The 17,925-nt window shown below is 39.9% G+C and overlaps 2 long non-coding RNA genes across 3 annotated transcripts; one reads left to right on the top strand and one right to left on the bottom strand.

Annotated features, from left to right (window-relative positions):
• Positions 1-1,378: 1,378 nt before the first annotated feature.
• On the top strand, positions 1,379-2,688 carry LOC120438712. Of its 2 annotated transcripts, XR_005612072.1 has the most exons (4): positions 1,379-1,591; positions 2,178-2,243; positions 2,338-2,376; positions 2,601-2,688. It is a non-coding gene; the product is annotated as an uncharacterized LOC120438712 (long non-coding RNA). The 2 variants fall into 2 exon arrangements; XR_005612071.1 differs by lacking the exon at positions 1,379-1,591 and having other exon boundaries at positions 1,991-2,243.
• Positions 2,689-13,625: 10,937 nt separating this feature from the next.
• LOC120438681 lies at positions 13,626-15,080 on the bottom strand. The gene is made up of 2 exons (XR_005612037.1): positions 14,975-15,080; positions 13,626-13,990 (listed from the first exon to the last, which is right to left on the bottom strand). It is a non-coding gene; the product is annotated as an uncharacterized LOC120438681 (long non-coding RNA).
• Between the last annotated feature and the right edge of the window lie 2,845 nt (positions 15,081-17,925).

Below are 17,925 nucleotides of genomic sequence, written 5' to 3'. Positions count from 1 at the left end.
TCAACCCCTACACATCAAATCATGAACCTCTGATACATTTCTAGGGTTATCATAAGATTCATTTTACTTTTTGCTCTCATAGAAGTAAATATGATTGCCTTAATAGTTCAACATATTTGTCCAACTCACTGACGTAATTAGTGTCAAGAGATTTATCAGGAAAAACCAGTATGTTGTAGCAAAGCACTTGGCATGTCTCCATGAGTTCTAAAAGTATCAGACCTTACTGTTCAAATAAAGTGTTAAATATCAACACTTCACCTTTTGATTCCTCATAGGCATCCGATGGAAGACAACACACTGCTCAGTACACTCAAAAAAATGAATGAGGTGGATTGTTCAGTGTATATTAATTATTTATTTTCATTTTACTTAAAATATATGTTTTTGTTAAGTTAACATATGTTTTTCTAATCAAGTCTACGTAATTGTGTCTATTATTCACTGTCAGTGTTGGGAAGGTTACTTTTAAAATGTATTCTGTAACGTATTCCGTTACGTTACTCAATGAGAGTAACGTATTCTGAATACTTTGGATTACTTAATATATTATCATGCTGTTTACAACTACGTGAATGGACTATTGCTGTGATTTATTACTGTTACTGAAGGTCCGCGGCTCCGAACAGTAGTAAAGGGACCTCGGGCTAATACAGTGTGTTCCGTGTTGGGCTGGTAGCCGAAAACTAGCTTTACTTTGTTGTCTGGGTCAACTTTGCTTGCCAGAGACAGAGAGAGGCGTTGAAAGGCTGCTCCAACGGAACTTATTTTTTCCGGAGGAAAACACGAACACAGTGTACAGATGAGTCTTAATAGCTTACTTACAAATGGGCTCGTCAGGCACTCTTCTTGGCTGCAGTGGTTATTATTATATTTACATGCTTCCAGCTCCCGTTTTTGCTCCGTGACAGCTCGGACTTTTCCTTTCTCTCCTCCACAGACACATAACGTGTATGGTAGTCCATTCTCCTGCAGCACGGACTACACTGCCCATGAGGCTACATTCTTTAGGGCCATGCCTGTAGCATTCTGCCTTTTAGCTTAGCACAACAACAACAACAACAACAACAAAAAGCGCCTCTCACCCAGGAAACACGCAGAGAGAGAGAGCGCACCCTGTAACCATGGCAACCGTAACGCTGCCGCCTGGAACAACAGCAAACATAGCTGTCAAACAAACCCAAATAATCCTGACCCGCGACAATATGAAACAGGAAAGTACCGCCGTAATCCATTTATTTCAACAAAGTAACTGTATTCTGAATACCACCTTTTTAAACGGTAACTGTAACGGAATACAGTTACTCATATTTTGTATTCTAAATACGTAACGGCGGTACATGTATTCCGTTACTCCCCAACACTGTTCACTGTACATAATACTAATGTGTTACTTGATGGTATAACATTTAAGTTAAGTCAATTAGGATCGATATACTTTGTATATCCACTAGGTGGCAGTAATGCAAAAACAGTTGTAATGAAACCGCGAAGAACAACAAGGTTTCACGGCTTGGGCCTGCTCATGCGCAAGACTTCAAATTTAACTTAAAAACGTTGTTTTGGCGCCAAACTGCTGTTTCTTTGAGAGGTAAGACCAGTTTTTTCTTTGACTATGTTGTGGACATGCTTAACATGCTTATTTTGTGGACTGTGTAAGAAACATTTTTATTGTTTTTGGTTTTATTAAGGGATTAGCTACAGGGGTTCGTGGGGTTATTTTTTCATTTGCTTTCTTGGGATTCCTTTACTGTAATCCGAGAGTCATAAATATCGAATAGGATAGCAAGGATAGCATAAAGTGACATTTAAAATCCAAAAAGTCGAGGGCGAAAGCCACTGTGACACCATTGTTATGCTCTATCAGTAATCTGTATTATGTAAAACTGGTCTGTAAATACAGCATGTTTCCTAGCGGAGTTATACATATCAGCATAGTTATAAATTACAGTTTGTTAAATCACACACTTTTTAAATAAAATTATTCACGACATATGAGTGGACAGACAATGGAGGTCGACAGACCTGGTGAGAATTGCTTCTATAGAAAGTTAGCACATGGCAGTGTCAATCTCTTGCTTTTCTTCTGAGTAGTATTTTATTTAGTTGTAATACAATCAATAATTTGCTTCTTGAAATTAAGTAATGAATTTCTTGTTTTACTGTATAAATTTCAGATCCTGCCTTTACCTGCTCCCTCCTATACTGATGTGGTGTATGTGGTACTGCTGAGCTTGCATGTGGTATGTGAACTGTTATACTTTTAAAAACAAAACTGTTTTATAAGTTAATTTTTCTTTAGTGACCCATTCAATGCCCCTGTTATTTCTTCTCCAGATCTGAACCATTGTAAAGGTTGCAGTTCAAGGGCCTGAGGTATGAAATTCTTTTCAGATCAGCTGTGATCAATATTTTTGGAACTTGATAAATAACAATAAAAGCTGTAATGGCTCCATTAGCATTTTGTGTAAATGTTTGTGTTAAAATTATAGCTTTAATGAGGTCTTTCTACATTAGTTTCAGTTATAAAGTATGTATATGTGTACATATAGTATGTATATTTACAGTACAGTATGTTGTGTTTGTTGACATGTTTTCAGGTGGAAGCAGAATTTGTGAGGATTACTACTGCTCCACTTGTTCCAAGGCTTTTTGCACAACTTGACCAATACACCAATGACCAGCTCATAAAAGTCTTCAAGAAAAAGGAGGCGCTGCAGGAAGAAAATTAGACAAACTTTGGCTCCAGCCACAAAGGTGCGTTATTCTGTTGGTAGCAAAATATTATGGCTAATAAGATCACTTTCAAATTTAAACAGCTAGTGTATGGTAGCTGCACAGTGTACTTACATTTATATTAAGCAAGACAAAGTTTGGTACTCAAAACTTTGGAAAATTAAAATTACCTAAACATAAGTAAAATCTGATCCCTCAATTTCAGGTTAAACCATAAGTGAATGTTTTTATGTTAAAGATCAGTTTTGAATGCAAAAAAAGATGATGTATTAGTTTGTCTATACCTCCATTATGGACATATATAATGTGGTGGAAACCCTGCCCAACAGGTTAACTATTCATGTCCATGTGATGATTAGTTGGTCTTGTGTATATGTCTATCTGTGCAGTGGATATGTCATTCATTTTGCATATAATGTGAGTTTGTGTCATCCTAAAGTATTTCTGTTTTCTCTTCCTGTATCTCTGCCACTCTCTACGGAAGGAAACTATTGAAAAGGGAGGGAGTGTGTCCTCAGGGCACTACCTTTTACCTGAATGAAGACCCAACCATCCTCTTCAAAGAATAATTGGTTGGTAATTTTAGTTTAGTTTTTTATCTGTATTAAACCAAATTTTGAATAACTAATGTTGTTGCATGTTGTAGTGTTGTTGTTGTTGTAATTTGCATGGAACCTGTTTTGGGGAATCTTCTTGTATACCCAAACTATTTATATTTATTGTTGAGTCTGTAGTCTAAAATAGTAGCGCACTGGGGTGCATGTTCCTAATATTGTGTTTACTTCATTAAAGGGTAGCTTTGGCTCTTTTTGTTTTTCTTTTTTTTTTTTTAAGTTAACTGGACGCCATTTTTCTTTGTTTTTGTGTCTAAGCTACAGCTACAGCTGTTCAGAGGAGCTGGAACAAATTACCCTTGCTATCTTCACCATCGAAAAAGCTGATGTCAGCACTCCTCCAGCCGATGTGGGTACAACCATCTAGGGTGTTCTGCATGACCTGGAAAACATGGCCTCTGCATGTGCACTCTTAATGGGTGGGATATATGCACTGAATCGCAGTTAACCTCGAGACTGAAAGCTTTCTTTGAAGTACTTCAGAAGCTCTTCCTTCATCTGTATGTCAGCAGACTCTTGACCAAGGTACAGATACTCAAGAATAAACTGAATGAATAAGCCAATCCTTAATTTGATGATGAATGTTCTGTCAGATGGACAGAAGTTTTTCGGAGGCTGAATGGGAATAAAACGGTAATTTGTTGAAAATGACAGATAAAGGGAAAATTACATGTAAGAGAGAAATTTTGAAAATTTTGAAAAGTTTGTAAACTACTACAATTTGAGAGATTTTACTCTTGGGGGTGGGGGCTAGTAAGAGACAATCAAAAGTATTGAGATTTAAAGGATTTAAGTGAGAGATGATACTGCACCAGAAATGTTGAAGGGTGGTGTGTATATTAGCGCTCAAGGTATATTGTTATGAGGTGGAAATATGTTCATATTCTGTTTGTGTTACATTGTGTGCATTGTAAAGGTAATTGCAATACATACTAAGAATAAGGGTAAGTTAGGAATGCAGGATGAATGTATATTTTGCAGACTTTTAAAGACGAACAATTGTTTCCATGTTGAAATGTTTACAACCCAAGTTTTTGGCCCAAACACTGGTAAAATAAACGTTGAGGGTGGCAAGTGTTAAATGGTTACTGTTGTGCTGTTGCAAAAAACTGAACGCTGAAAAGCTGTTTTATTGTTAGACCATAATGCTGGCATGTTTTATTAAAGTTTTATTTGGGATGGTGATATAATTTTCTTTGATTGCTAATATCAGTGGACTATTTATTGTTATTATTATTATTATTATTATTATTACAACATTAATTTTTTTAATTGTGGCTGTTGAGGTGGACACTTCACTTTGCATTGTTAAAGGAAAGCACTTCATTGGCGTTGTGTTACTGGACTGACCCTAAGCAATCATTGCAAATAGCAACTTTGCTATCCATTTTAGACACTAGAAGAAAAACACTCCACAGACCTTACTAGCATCACATGTGCATAACTCAAGTGTCATCTTATCAACATGTTATGTGGTCTTCAATGTTTTTCTTCTATTTCTGGCAGATACAGACATTTAATTTAAAGTCCTGATGTTGCATCTGTCTACATACTGTTAGTTACTAACCCTAATGACCTGTTGTGTTTTATTTTGGACTGGGTTTACACAAATGTTCACTGAATGTGTTGGCAATAAACGAAATTTAAAAAAATAAGTTGGATGTACTTAATTCATTTGTGTGGAACCTGTTGACAAAATAGATTTATGTAAAACTAATTAGTAAAGCACAAGGTGGCTGAAAATATAATATTTGAATTAATCTAACTTAAATTTAACATTTTACAGCCACAAATAAGAAATGTGTTGAAGTAACTAATCTAAACTATCTAACCTGTAAATATATCATTTATGTTCATACAACATAATTTGATTTAGGTAGTCTTAAATATGTCTTGTTGATCTTAAGTAGTTTTTTTTAAATTAGATGAAATAAAGATTTTTGCTTTAAACTAACACAATGCAATTTCGTGGAACCTGTTGACAAAATAATTTCAATTAAAGTCAACGTTTCATTTTTTTGAGTGTAGACCATTTAACACTTTATTCTCTTACACAATACTTCTAGAAGGGAGATGTGTCCTGCATGACACGTTGCCGTGAATCTCAAAATGGTTACGCGCGCTAACAGTTTTTATTACCAGCTATCTCATTCTAGTCTAAACAGCAGTGTTACACAGGCATTCAGCAGTCACGTTGCATGGCGTGCTCATAGGTTATTGTCTATTAGCTGCAACACATCTTTCTCAGCTCCGGCGAGGCTGCAACCTTGCCCTACTCCTTTCTAGTAGGTTTCCACTAGCAGATGTTTCCCTGTTATCAACTTATGCAGACAAGCGTGGGCGAGAGTCTCCTGCAAACTTACTTCTAAGAGAGTGACACGCTATAAGAGCTTTTATTATTCAGGGCTGTGTCCACTTAATACTACGCTATATAACTTTATAACACTTATTAATAAAAACATAGCATTATTGAGGCACTTCAAATAATTTCATGTCAACCAAAGATAATTCAGAGAGTATTTTCATTAATATTATTATTAGTAGTAATACTATTGTTATTATCATTTTTATTATTATTATTATTATGATCATTAAAAAAGTTCTGCCTCTTTACTTAACATTAAGAATAAAAATTTAGCAAAGGAATGGGCTGGCCTTTATTGCAGAAGTTTCCTGTTTAGATCCCGAAATTGTGGATGGATTTTAAAAAGTGTGCCTGCTAGGAGGAAAATATTGGAGCAGTACAGCGATATGTAGCTTTTGAGGAGTGGAGATGTGGACATAATGGCATGATGAAGTTGTACTTTACTTGTATGCATACTTCACAGCTACAGTACCTACTTACTGGGAAGACCAGGGTAAGCTGCTAGGCAAGTTATTCTTCAGCCACACAAGACCCTTTCTCAAAAATCTAACAGCTACTTTGCGTGAAAGCACTTTTATTTTCAGTTCATTATTCAAATGTGTAAAGAAGAAAAGATTAAAAATCAGACAGCTGTTATCACCGTGTAAAAAATTAGTTGTTTTTTAAAAAAAAATAAAACTGTTTAGATAAAAATATTTAAAATTACTGTCTTTAGGAAAATACAGTAATTTGAGTTTTTAGCTTCAGTTACATGTTAAGGTCATGTTTAGCTTGAACCATTTTGCAGTTGGTTATCTTGTTGTCTTAGTGACTTTGGGGCAACATATGACGTGTAAGGTTGTCATATGTTTCCTTGGTTGAGGAGCATAGAACAGTCTTTAAAAAAGAGGGGGAAAGAGTTATTTTTGTATATTTTAAATGCTTTAGGAATCCCTATTGAAGGAAATGGAGGAAGGAAAGAAGAAATTATGAAAGAATAAAAATGGGGATCACATTTGCCTGTGTTCAATCCACTGTCTAATACAGACTTTATGTTAGTGTGAGTGGTGCACTAAATAGTGATAGCTGTGATGCTTGCACCTAAAAGCCAGTGTATATGTGCCAGAAGTAAAACTCAAAGTTGTTAAATGGTATTCTTAGCTGGTTAGTTGATATTGTTTTTCTCATAATGTACCTGACATGATATTTTTTAATCTGGGATTTTACCTGTGTTTAGTCATGTATTCACAGACTGGATCTGATCCCCCGTTCAACAACATGACAAACATTAATTTCCCGAAATGGATTTTAAAAGTTTAGGCACCAGGATTAAGTTTCTGTTCACCATTCATTTGTTATTTTCAACAATAAGTTAAGTACTTTTAAAAGCTAATGATGAGCTAATGAACTATTATTAGGCCCTTTTCTTCATCCCTCGTCCTGTTTCTACGTACGTGACTGCCCGGTAATCTGACTAAAGATAACATTTATTGTTATTAGAATTATACAGGGTATATCAAAAAGAATCTATGGCTATGTTCTTTAAAGATGCTTGTGGCAAATTTTGAATTACATGGCTGAATATAAAATATAAAGTTTTACATACAAAACATATAATGTTTACAAGTGCTCAGTGGCCCTCCCCACCCCACCCAAACAAACCACAAAAAGTTCAGACAGACAACAAAAGCATCCATCTGTCCGTCCCGTCCGTCCATCCATCCATCCATCCATCCATCCATCCATCCATCCATCCATCCATTTTCTTCCGCTTATCCAGGGCTGGGTCGGGGGGGCAGCAGCCCAAGCAGAAAAGCCCAGACCTCCCCTCCCCAGCCACCTTCTCCAGCTTATCCAGGGGAACACCAAGGCGTTCCCAGGCCAGCCGAGAGATATAATCTCTCCAGCGTGTCCTGGGTCCGCCCCAGGGCCTCCTCCCGGTGGGACATGCCCGGAAAACCTCGCCCACGAGGCGCCCAGGGGGCATACTTGTCAGATGCCCGAACCACCTCAACTGGCTCCTTTCGATGCAGAGGAGCAGCGGCTCTACTCTGAGCCCCTCCCGAATGGCCGAACTTCTCACCCTATCTCATGACCATAGGTAAGGCCTCAGATTTGGAGGTGCTGATTCTCATTCCCACCGCTTCACACTCGGCTGCGAACCATTCCAAGGTGAGCTGGAGGCCATCACCTGATGAAGCCAACAGGACCACATCATCTGCGAAAAGCAGAGATGAGATCCTGAGACCACCAAAGTGAAAGCCTTCCACCACTTGGCTACGCCTAGAAATTCTGTCCATAAAAAGTATGAACAGAATCGGTGACAAAGAGCAGCCCTGGCGGAGCCCATCACCCACCAGGAACGAGTCCGACTTATTGCCGGCTATGCGGACCAAGCTCTTGCAACGGTCGTATGAGGACTGAATGGCCCGTAGCAATGGGCCAGACACCCCATACTCCCGGAGCACCCCCCACAGGACCCCCCGAGGGACACGGTCGAATGCCTTCTCCAAGTCCACAAAACACATGTAGACTGGTTGGGCAAACTCCCATGCACCCTCGAGTATCCTCGAGAGGTTAAAGAGCTGGTTCAGTGTTCCACGGCCAGGACGAAGAATGCATTGTTCCTCCTGTATCCGAGGTTCGACTAACGGACGAACTCTCCTCTCCAGATTGAGGAGGTCCTCGAAGTATTCCTTCCACCACCTGACGATTTTCTCAGTCAAAGTCAGCAGCACTCCGCCCGCACTATATGTAGCCGCTAACCTGGTGACCTAAATCTTCGCCACCACGTCTATATACATACAAGCATAAGGGGAGAGAGTGAATCAGCGCTCGAGTATGCGACACTGGGCGGCTTTAAACACACCATTTATTTTTTTAGAAGAACAGCCAGAATCACAAGTACGAGTTAAAATCCCCACTATACAATAAAAAATAAATGTTCCCAACCCGCTAAAAAGCCCTGCCGGCAGAGATAAAAATACAATTAAAAAAATCAAAGCTAAATGAATGTCCTTTTTATACGATAAAAACTTCCCCCCCAGAGTCCTCTATTCCCAGTGTCCAACCACACACACTCGGGCAAATGTTCCTTAGCTGAAAGAGACAGAAGGGGAGCTCCTCTTCCGGGATGGGGAAATCTCGCCAGCAGAAGGCCAGGGAGGAGGCTCCTATCCCCACCTGGCGGCGCGTGACCGTGCAGTCCAGCCACTCTCCGCACCCGCACACGGCTTCCCTTGTAGCCCGGCCCTAAAACAACAAACACGGGCCAGCAACGTTGTCGGCACAGCCACTGTTACCCTTCCCCGGCAAAGCCACGCCTAGCGCCCAACAGTGGGAAAGCGATACTCACGGATGCAGGCAGAGGCGTCCCCTCTGCCCTACTGTGGATTTCACGCGTCGCCTCCCACTGTTGCTATTCTGTCCGTCAGAAATGAATCGCCGGGCTATGCTGGCCGATCACCGGAAGTCTCGCGACGCCACACACAGGCAGGCCGGTCCTTCTATACATGCGCTTCGCCTGCACACGCTCGGGTTTCCTGCTCTTCGCTTGTGTGTGTCTCTCTCCCCATCTTTGCGCTCACTATCTCCCTTAAGTCAGTTTGGCGGCCAATAGGCCACCTCGGGGGGCACGCCCCTACCTCACAGGTGCACGCAATTATCTGTCCAATCCACAGTGGAATAAAAAAAGAATACTGTACAACAACACAAAACACAGTATAAATATGGAATAAAATCATGCAATAAAAATTATTACAATAAGATCATGCAACTAAAATTGACACTATGCACCAACACACAGTCCAATCCAAAACAAAACATAAAAACACAATTTTCCACTGTGTGACATATACACAGTGCAAGTAGAGCGCCGCTTTCCCCTCCTGAGTTGCCTGACGGTTTGCCAGAATCTCTTCGAGGCAGTTCGAAAGTCTTTTTCCATGGCCTCTCCGAACTCCTCCCACACCCGAGTTTTTGCTTCCGCCACCGCCCGCGCTGCATTCCGCTTGGCCTGCCGGTACCTATCAGCTGCCTCCGGAGTCCCACAGGCTAACCAAGCCTGGTAGGACTCCTTCTTCAGCTTGGTGGTTCCCCTCATCTCTGGTGTCCACCATTTGGTTCGGGGGTTACCACCACGACAGGCACCAACTACCTTGCGGCCGCAGCTCCGTGCAGCGGCTTCAGCAATGGAGGTGCTGAACATGGTCCATTCGGACTCAATGTCCCCAGTCTCCCTCGGAATGCTGTTGAAGCTCTGCCGGAGGTGTGCGTTGAAGATCTCGCGGACCGGGGGCTCTGCTAGACTTTCCCAGCACACCCTCACTGTACGTTTGAGTGCGGCAGGTCTGTCCAGCGTCCTCCCTCACCACCTGATCCAACTCACCACCAGGTGGTGATCAGTTGACAGCTGAGCCCCTCTCTTTACCTGAGTGTCCAAAACATATGGCCTCAGCTCTGAATATACTATTACAAAATCGATCATCGACCTGTGGCCTAGAGTGTCCTGGTGCAACGTGCACTTATGGACACTCTTATGTTCGAACATGGTGTTCGTTATGGCCAAACTGTGGTTTGCACAGAAGTCCAATAACAAAACACTGGTCGGGTTCAGATCCGGGAGGCCGTTCCTCCCAATCACGCCTTTCCAGGTCTCAGTGTCGTTGCCCACGTGAGCATTGAAGTCTCCCAGTACGACAACAGAGTCCCCAGGAGGAGCACCCTCCAGTGCCCCACCTAGGGACTCCAAGAAGGCTGGTTACTCTGAACTGCCACTCGGCGCATAAGCACAGTCGACAATCAGAACCCGTTCCCTGACCCAAAAGCGAAGTGAACAAACCCTCTCGTCCACTGGGAGAAACTCCAACATACCAGCAGCAAGCCGAGGGGATACCAAAATACCCACCCCAGGCCGACGCCTCTCACCAGGGGCAACTCCAGAGTGAGACAGAGTCCAGCCCCTCTCCAGGAGACTGGTTCCAGAGCCCAGGCCATGCGTTGAGGTGAGCCCAACTATATCTAGCCGGTACCTCTCAACCTCACGCATTTGCTCAGGCTCCTTCCCCACCAGAGAGGTGACATTCCATGTCCCAATTGCCAGTCTTGGTAGCCGGGGATCGGTCCGCCAGGGCCTCCGCTCCTGCCGCCGCCCGACTCACATTGCACCCAACCCCTACGGTGCCTCCTGTGGGTGGTGGGCCTGCGCGAGGATAGGCCCATGTCCCCTTTTCGAGCTGCGCCCCATGGACTAAGGCCTGGCCACCAGATGCTCGCCCTCGGGCACCCTACACGGGGCTGGCTCCAGGGCGAGGCCCCGGTAACCCTATCCCAGGCAGGGTGAACTGTTCCCTCGAAGTTCTTTTCATAGGGGTCTTCTGAATCGCTCTTTGTCTGGTCCCTGATTTGCAGAGGGGGCAACAAAAGCATAGAATACAAAAAAGCATACAAAATCATTTTTTAATGTTTTTTTGGAGTTTAGAGACATTTCTATGGAGTAGTATTAGGGTCACAATAAGAAAAAGTATTGCTGATCATTTTCAGAATTCAGTTGAAATTTCGAGAAAAAAAATATGAATAATATATTTTTTCCTTCAAAAATATGGAGATTACAGTTGTTTCAAGAAAAACTGGCTGCTATACCCTCTACAAAATGCCTTGTAGAAGGCATTGATCAGCTGTCTTTGTCAAGGGGCTGCGGCAGCAGACCTTGTATTTATTAAGCGGGACCATACGCAGATGCTCAAGGAAGGTAAAGGGTTCAACAAAAAACAAACTGTTTATTGAGGCTGGGAAAAAATCCAAAACAAGGGTAAAAGAGAACAGAGATTAAACTAAACTAAACCTAGACTGGGAAAAACTAAACTAAGATCAAAGGAAAAGGAATGTGGGAAAAACTTCAGATCAGGAACACAGGGAGAAGAGCAGATGACCTGACACTGACCAAAGGGAGACAGAGAAATTAAATACACAGAAGGGTAACAAGGGAAGTGGAAACACATGGAGAACACAGCAGACACAAATAAACATGATGCCACAGAGGAACAAAATTAAACACACTTAACATGGAGCATAAGACTGTCAAAATAAAACAGGAAACATAGTCCGATGTAAACTGAGACATGAACTTGACACAGGGGTCGAGGCGACACGAGAGAGATGGAGGAAGAGGGAGAGAGCAAGAGAGGACACGAGAGAACACACATGAAAGCAACACAACAACGGCACAACTTCACACAACAATGGAAGTCTTTACAGAATGGACAGAAAATGGGGAATGACACAGGGATAAGAAAACATGGACCGGTATAATAATATATTCAACTTGACAGGAAAATCTAAACTAAATGACAGAAAACTAAAATTTTACAAAGAAATCATAAAAAATGCTTTGTTGAATGACCCAGAACCATTAGTCTTATCATGTCTTGTGATAACATACATCCTCTCTACACTGTAAACCCGGATAAGTTCAATACACTTAAATCGTTTGAGGAAACCGATTCCCTTCAAATGATTTGAGTAATCAACCCAAAACAAAAAATTAACTGATTTAGTCAAGTAAACTTAAAAGTAAAATTGTCACAATTTACTATATTGAGTCATCGCTACCTAAAGTGTTTAAGTATTCAATATTTCAAAAATAATTTGTTTAAGTACAGTTAACTTAATACTAATAGAAAAAACTAAATTGTTTAAGTGGTGCTAATATTACAAAACTCACTTTTTTGCGTAGTGTTTAATTAAAAGCGTCTTTTAATTAAATGTATTATTATTACTAAAACTTAATATGTCAAGGCAAACACACTCAAAACGAAAGACCACTAAAGTGTTTTTTTTTTGTTTTTTTTTTACTTTATTTATAACAAAACAAGACTTTTGTTTTCCTTTGAACAGTATTCCAATTTTTACACATGGCGCTTCTAAGAAGACATTTCTTTCAGAAACAAACACAATATTTCAGTTGTTCCTAGCCACTTTTTGACAAGAATTTATTTGTGGTCTCTGAGGTAGTTTTTTTTGAACAGTAAGTTTTTGGTTTGCACAATTGGACTTCCAATAAAACATTTTCTTTAAAACAATCCTTTTAAACAGATAAAACTGTGTATCACAAGTAAAGAACTTTGGTGCGACACTCTGGGTAACAAGTTGTAACAGTAAAACTTATTTTCACAAATATTTTAACTTGGAAAAATAAAAACTATGGAATAAGGAATGGCCCCAGCGAGACAATGAAATTAAAGGAATAGTTCACTGATTTTACATATAATAAGATATGTTCTTACCTTAGCTTTGACGAGTTGATGTGTACCAGTCTTGTCTTTGTGCATGCCCTCAGTCATGCAATGGAGCAAAGCCTCTCCCATATATTCAAATACCTCCACTTTTTGCTCCTTTTAGAAGCTACCGAGCTCCCCGTTTTCCCTATTTATGTAAAATTACATGAAAAGTGACACTCTCAAGTTTAGTTTAACTAAATTTAACGTGTGGATTTTCTAAGCCGATAAGAAGGGGTACTATATTACAAGGTGTAATAACACTGTAGGAGCACTTCTTCATCCCCCAGTAACTCAGTCTATGCTCCAGAGTGCACTAGGGTTACTGCGCGCTTGTAATATAGTGCCCCTTTTATCGGCTTAAAAATCTATACGTTAAATTTAGTGAAACTAAACTTAGATAGTGTAACTTTTCATGTAATTTTACATAAATAGGGAAAACGTGGAGGAGCTCGGTAGCTTCTAAAAGGAGCAAAAAGTGGAGGTAGTTGGAATATATGGGAGAGCCTTTCTCTCAAAAAGACAAGACAGGTATGCATCAACTCTTCAAAGCTAAGGTAAGAACATATCTCAGTATGTAAAATCAGTGAACTACTCCTTTAAGCCCTGGTTTCGCCATCCACTAAAAACAAAAAGACAATTACAAACACAATAATGACTTCCTGAACTTGAGAAAAAGCTGCTCAATGAAGAGTGAACATTCAATGTATCTATGCACACATTGAAAGCTCATTTTTTAGCCTTTGGAGTTTTGGAGGAGGATCGTTTCGTCCCAGATTCAGCATAATCTGCTGGATAAACAGGAATGTATTCTTCATGCACTTTGGGTACTCCAAGTGGAGTGCATAAGTCAGTCCAAACAGGAGACACATTGCCAAAGGAAGACTGCAGATGGAATCCATTACCACATTGCCCTCTAGAAGGATCCCCAGCTGGGAGGGGTTCAGTTCTTGCTCTGGACTTCCGTTTTCACCATTGAAGATGATTCCTATTGGGATTTCAAGGTCACCATCAGCAGCATTCTACAGAGGGGGGGAAAAACTGTGAGTTAACCTGTTGGTGGAGAGTAACACAAGTATAAAAGGTCAAAGTATTGTATTTCTATAAATGCTCTTTATTATTTAAGTACAAGTTAATTGTTCAAATAAAAAAAATAAAAAACAGGAAAATTTGGGGAATCTGTAAGGCTTATTGTCATTATACAACTGTATAATGAAGTTTGTCCTCTGCATTTGACCCATTTTTCAATGTTGATAAGGCAGCAACCCGTCAAGAGAATGGGTTTTGTAGATTGGCTGCAGGAGCCTGTACAGCAGGTTGCGACCTAGGCTTAACCTGGAAGGAGGATTAACCTGTTGTGCATATTTTTGTAATTTTTCTTTCATAAAGATGATGAGCTTCATCTAACACCGTCCACTGGTTCACTCTTCTACTCTGGTCCACTCCAGTTGTACATTCTCATTTCGCTCTCTGTAGAACATGTCTCACCCCATAGGCTGACCAGCAACAGCTTTTTCGGTTGCACTGCAAAGCCATTTAGACCTTTGTCCCCAGTCCCACCCAGTCCTTTTTTTTTTTTTTTTCAGTTTTCTGAGTCATTAAAGGAATTGTGACAAATTGAAGGGCTTAAATGAAACTTAAAAGGCTGGAGGTGCCCGGCCGTGCTCTGGTCCTCCTCCTCTGACCGGGGCCGGAGTCCGGACCCGGGCTAACCCTGAACACGGTTTGGATGTGCTCACATCACACAATGGAACCGCTGTTTTGATGGACGAGGAAGATGCTAGAACCATTACGCATGAGCAGGGGTTAAGGCTGTGAGGGTTACAGCCTTAAAACATTTATAATAAATACTTTTCACTACTTTGCGGATTTCACTTATTGCGGGTTGTTTTGGGACGTAACCCCATGCGTAAACGGTTCACTGTAGATTGAATTAGCGTGTACATTTGCGTAATGTAACATGCAACTATTTTTGCTTAAAGTTGAAATACAAAGATTTAACTCACCAGTTTGCGTGGAGGTTTGAGGAAAAGTACTCCCTATCGACTGTAGACTGAAACAAACATGTCCAATCCCAGGCAAAACCACCAAAAACGACTTGTCTTAATTTTTCTGACAAACAAGTCCAGACTCTTCGGTTCCAGTGCCGGAAAAATATGGGAGGGCAACAAAAACTTAAAAATAGTGAAAGTGCTTTCAACTAAACATAATCAGTAAACATCAAATTTACTTTTATTATTTGAGTGTTGAGTTTAAAACTTATTCTCTTATAAATAATTGAACTTAAACTATTTATTAGAATAAACTTAAAATAGAAAGGACCATGTTAAATGTATTCATTTTAGTGCATCACATGCAAAACAATATAGGTTAAGTGCAAAAAGCTTCCACCAATGAGTTCTGTCTGACACAGTTATATGATTTTAGTTTTACAAAGAAAATTAATTACCATCAGTGATTATAGCTAAACCATTTGAATGCAAATAACTTTTGGGATTACAGTGTATTGCAATGAGGCTGTAACCATTGGTATGTCATTGTCATCAATTTCATTTTGCAGAAATCCAGCCAACTCTTGACCCTGAATTTCCTCTCTTACAGACTTTCTCAAAGATTTGGATTTTTGACCGGGTAAAAGTTAAAAATCCAAATCTTTAGTCAAGAACAGGCTGTGGTTACAAACAGAAAAGCAAGCAGTTCATAAAAGACTTTTCCAAATGTCATAAATACTGTTAAAAAATAAATATATGTTCTTAGTGCTTATTTTCTGATTATATTGTTTTATGTAATTTAATAATAAAGGCCTGTATTAAGCAAGGCCAGCTTTGACCCACAAACTAAGTGCTCAGCCAGACTGAGAAACAGGAAGTTTAGTGCAGAGCTGCAGAGGCTTATTAATGAAATACAGGAAACCAGTACAGGGAGAAAAAGCGGAACTAAGTAACACACACACACATCAAGTCAGCCCAGAAGGAGTTGTTTTTATCGAAACTGTGTGTGACGTGTAAAGGACCAAAATAACACCTATATGACAGACATTTTTGGCTTCTAATGCTAGAGATCTGCAAAATGGCTTTGGGCTGTGTATGTCTCTCTCTTCTGGAAGATGATTAAATAAAATAATCATAAACATTTTGACTAACTGATTCATGTTCTCTCTATTCAGTAAAAGAATGACAAGAACCAGATTTAATAATGCATAACGAAACAGTAGTAAAATAATATATATATTATTGGAAAAAAAACATAACTAAGTGATGTGGCAGGGAACAAAGGAAAGCACGTAAGAACTGACACTAAATTAAACTTAGTTACAAAGAAGAGAAAACTGACAAAGGCGAGCAAGTAAACTGGGTGGAATACAGAACGATCAAAGATTACAAAACAAATCAGGAAATTACTTCTGGGAGTCACTGAGTCAACATTTTCAAAGCAAGTGTCCTCAATTGCAGTTACAGAGTCAATTATAGTGTGGGCAGTAAAGATTAAAACAAACAGAAGCTGTCCCAGTGTGGTTAATTCTGTTAGTAATAACTGACATATAAACATGCTAAGAATATTCAATAATAATCAGGAAGCAGCCAAACTGGCATGATCAGAGGTTTTAGTTAGTTGTCATCTTTCTATTCATCCTGATCAAATGATAAGATCGAGAGGTCCTGAGGTAGGCAGGAAAGTTTCTAGTGATATAACCATAAATTGCAAGAATAGTGACTGACATGTGTTGGTGAGACATCACAGGACACTGTTGTTGTTTTCTTTCCACCGGTTTAACAAGCTGGATGAGGACAGAGAACACCAGGCTGCTCTGTCACTGATGGCTTTCCAGAAATGGAGGTGCTCGGCTATATTTTTTATTTCCTGGTGCAGGATGTGCAAGTCTTTAATGTGCAAATAATGTCACCTGTCCCTTGAAGAAAGAGAATGTTAAGTCTTGTTACCATGTCGTTTCTAAAATAACTGGCAGAAAGTAGAAACTATAAAGTGATTGCCACAAAGTTTTAGGCCATGTAACATCACAGAGCAGGGTAAGCGGATGCTGAGGTACCTAGTGCACAGTAGTGATGGCCATAAGTAACCTCATGAGCCCTTTAAAGCTTTTCATCCAATTGGTTCAACAAAAAAATTCATTTTTATAAGGCTAGGGGTGCACACAAACCCCAATGCTAGTCAAAACATTCATCATCATTTCAACCACTTGTGAGGGCCTCTATGCTGTTTTACAACAGTGTCAAGGAAATCACCACTGCCAGGAAGAGAAATTAAAACACTTTATTCGATGAATGAATTAATGAACCATACATAGAGGTATGATAGAGGTCTATCAGTCTATCAAAAAAAAATGTCATTATGATTTCAATGTCTAAATAAATCCAATAGGGCATGAGATGTTTAACTTAAAACTGTTTGTCTTCACAAGATAGGACAGTGATTTTGCTTATGGATAATGTGGTGATGGTGATGATTCATTTTTTTAAAGAAATTGTATTTTTTCTACTTTTCTTGGACTGTTTTTTTTCTCTTTTTGGAGAAAACTCTTTCACATGGTACTGAGGAGGCAGAGGTGCACTAACATGTAAATCCCTTTATACATGTTCATAAATCACAACAGCATTTAAATTACTTGCTCAACAAGTGAGGCTCATTGATGTCTCTTGCCCATAATGAAGCAAGCCTCGATACGTGCTTTATAAAAGATTTTCCAGATTTCTCAGCACACAACCTTGGCACATTATGTCTCTGTCACTAATGCTCAGAAGTCACCAATCTTGTGCAGAGTGAATTGCTACAGACCATCAAACTTTATGTGGCCCTCAGATTAGCTCGGGAACAGTGCATTCATGGAATGGATTTTCATGGCTGAGTAGCTTCAACTGAGCCTTACACACAGTGCAAAGCATTAGATTTAGTGGTCTAAAACATGTCACCACTGGACTCAAGAGTAGCAGAGAGAGAG

This window comes from Oreochromis aureus, linkage group 3 (assembly GCF_013358895.1).
Source record: "Oreochromis aureus strain Israel breed Guangdong linkage group 3, ZZ_aureus, whole genome shotgun sequence".
In the NCBI taxonomy this organism is placed as follows: Eukaryota; Metazoa; Chordata; class Actinopteri; order Cichliformes; family Cichlidae; genus Oreochromis; species Oreochromis aureus.
This window is presented reverse-complemented; position numbering and strand designations above follow the sequence as displayed.